The sequence below is a fragment of the Sphaeroforma arctica genome, assembly GCF_001186125.1.
Source record: "Sphaeroforma arctica JP610 unplaced genomic scaffold supercont1.128, whole genome shotgun sequence".
NCBI classification, from domain to species: domain Eukaryota; class Ichthyosporea; order Ichthyophonida; genus Sphaeroforma; species Sphaeroforma arctica.
In genome coordinates this window covers 52,323-55,407 of record NW_014040430.1, presented here as the reverse complement: position 1 = coordinate 55,407, position 3,085 = coordinate 52,323, and positions in this window count along the sequence as shown.

Genomic DNA, 3,085 nt, shown 5'->3' with positions numbered 1-3,085 from the left:
GAACGGATAAGGGAGGCTATACATACCATCGTACACGCTTTATAGACGGTACAATAGCTGAGTTGACTTCAGATGCTTTTGATAATCAAGACTATTTAAAAGCCTAAATGGTGTAAACGCCTGCATAAGTCACAAGCTGAAAAAGATAGCATGTTTCCATCGTCTGAAGGAACGGAAGTTAAACTTATCCGCCTACAGCATTTATCCCGAGCTTTAATGCTCATCCTTCATATGTGCTTAAGACACTGAAGTGTAAGAAACGTCCAGTCGACCACCACGGACCTACTGGACCTAAGCCCAAAACTCACGAGGTAACCGAGAACCCTTAACTACTCCGCCTGAGAAACATTAACTATATGTTATGCTACTTAATGTTTTCGACCCGTTTTTTTCTTTCTCGCTTTCTGACCCATAATCAGCTTGAGTGAGCAACTTGCTTCTCATGGGTCTCAAAGCTGGGTGGGGGCTGTGTAATAAGCTGAGCCTCCGCATTAGACTCTATGTTATAAACGTACTCTTAAGCAGTACGTATAAAATAAACGTACTCTTAATAGTACAAGGAACGTAAGTTTCCTTAATGTACTCTTAATAGTACGAGGAACTCAAGTTCCCTAAATTTACTCTTAATAGTACGAGGAACTTAAGTTTCCTAAATGTACTCTTAATAGCAGGAGGAACTTAAGTTTCCTAAAATGGTTTTTGATGGTTTTATTAATTAATACCTTTTCTAATTTACATATCAGATATTTGGACGAGGCCATTAAAAGGCCTCAACAAAATACAAAATATAAGAATTGGTCTAGTTCTATTAATAGAACTATATTTACTTTCCAACTTTATTTATATCTGAATACTTCGGTAGCGAGATGGCTCAACCGAATATAGGTTTCTACGGACTATTAACGTTACCTAGTTGATCCTCCGATCAGCCAACCAGATGTGCCAGTCTGATGAAGGCTAAATCGATAGTGGCAAGTTATTGGTTAAGACAATAACTAAGAACATCAAGAGTTTTATTCTTTTTTTCTTCTTTTTTTCTTTTCTAAAGATAGGAATTTATGAGTCTCTCGGATTCGCGCCTTGAGAGACCGAATTTTACATGTTTGAAGCGATGGAGGGAGTCTATGCACACAGACGGAGTACGGTCGGGCAGTCCCGCAAACCTTGCTTTGTTAATCCTGTATAGTGTTGATGTAGTCTCTTGGCAATACTATATCGATCCTGCTGTTGAGCAGACACAATCTCGGCTGCTCCGATTGAGCACGATAATTAAAAATGTTGGGGGTGTGCGGTGGTCGATAGATAGAATAGACGAGTTTGTCGCTATACTAGCAGCCGGTATTACTTTTATCCACGTATACTACATCCCGAATTGGCACTACATAGTTTTACAGAAGAAGACAGAGATGGCGGAAACCAGGATATGGACGAAAAAGTCTGGACCTACCACAAGTAAGTGTTGCGTATTATTTTAGCCTCTTATATTTGCGAATATTGCATGCGTCTTATTTTTGCGACTATTGCATGCGTCCTATTTATGCGACTATTGCACGCGTCTTATTTATGCGACTACTGTATGCGTCTTATACGTGCGTCTTATACATGCGTCTTGTATGTATCTGACCCATGACTAATGTAATATGTACCTGACTCTTGACTAATGTACTATGTTTATATTTTATTCAAATATCAATCAGTACTGATCGCAGACTACGCGACACTATTGTATACTACACATAACCACCTTCTCCCTTTTCCTTTGTTTACGTTTTTGACCACTCCCGACTATAGTACATGCTAGGAAGCTATACTCGCGGACAACGGCCGGCCACAGAAACACGAATATAGTACTTGCTAGGGAGCTATACTCGCGAACCATCGGCCTCACTGATTCAAAATTGCGGATACACATGCCTTTCCATTCCAGATCCAACGGCCTTCTTCCATGCTCTAATTTCTAATCTTCCATTCTATAATTTCTCATCTGCCATGCTCCAATTTCTCACTTTCCATCCTCTGATGTCACATCCAATGGAACGGCCTTACATTCTCTAATCTCACATCTAACGGAACGGCCTTATATTCTCAGATTTAACATCCAACGGAACGGCCTTCCATTTTCTGAGGTCACATCCAACGGATCTGCCTTCCCATTCTCTGATTTCACATCCAACGGATCTGCCTTGTTCTTTTTCAACAGTCCATTATACATTTCCAAAAGCATTTCGTTCATGTTGTTCAGTGAGTCTGTGAGTGAATACAAATAATATATGCCAGTGAGACAGGGAATGACATCAATTTAACAATCGGAATGATATATGAAAGAATATACAACATACCATATCTGTACGTCAGAAGCTCTTCTTTTTTCCTTGCATACTTAATCGTCAAATCTGAGAAGGGTGGAAACATATAGAAAATATATTATGAGTATAAGGCTATGATTATGAATTACCATTTTATGTCCTATACATTCTTCCGACAGACAATGAATAGTACATACCTAGTTACACAAATCTCAAGTACCACAACATGCCGGTTCATTAGTGGCACATCGCTCTTTCTCATGCAATAATGACAAATAATTATCAAAGGCATATCCCATTTATATATTTCTCCCTTTCTTTAATTTGAAAAGGTGTCGGTTGCACGGTAGGTATTTATAATAATACTATTACTACTCTGTCACTCCGTTACCCTGTAACTCTCTCCGTAGGTATGACAATAAAAACATTTGTGAGAGCGTCAGACTTAATTGTCGCAGTCGAGAGTCGCAGGCATAGCAGTCGCAGTCGAGAGTCGCAGGCATAGTGGTCGCAGTCATAACAAGTCTCCATATTCTCACTGGTACAAAAGTTACTGCTTTTAATATGAGGTACCTGCCCAAAATACATGTCCAGACTCGGTATACGCACACATATAGCCCCCCATAGACCATTAAAGTAGTATGCTAAATGCCAGAAAGGTCTGTTAGGTATGGCTGGATTTGTATATTACGCTTACGTGTGGCTAGTTTGACACAGCTCATAACCTTTAAATCAATAGTCCGATCGTGATGATATTTAGCATACGTTTATTATTCGTC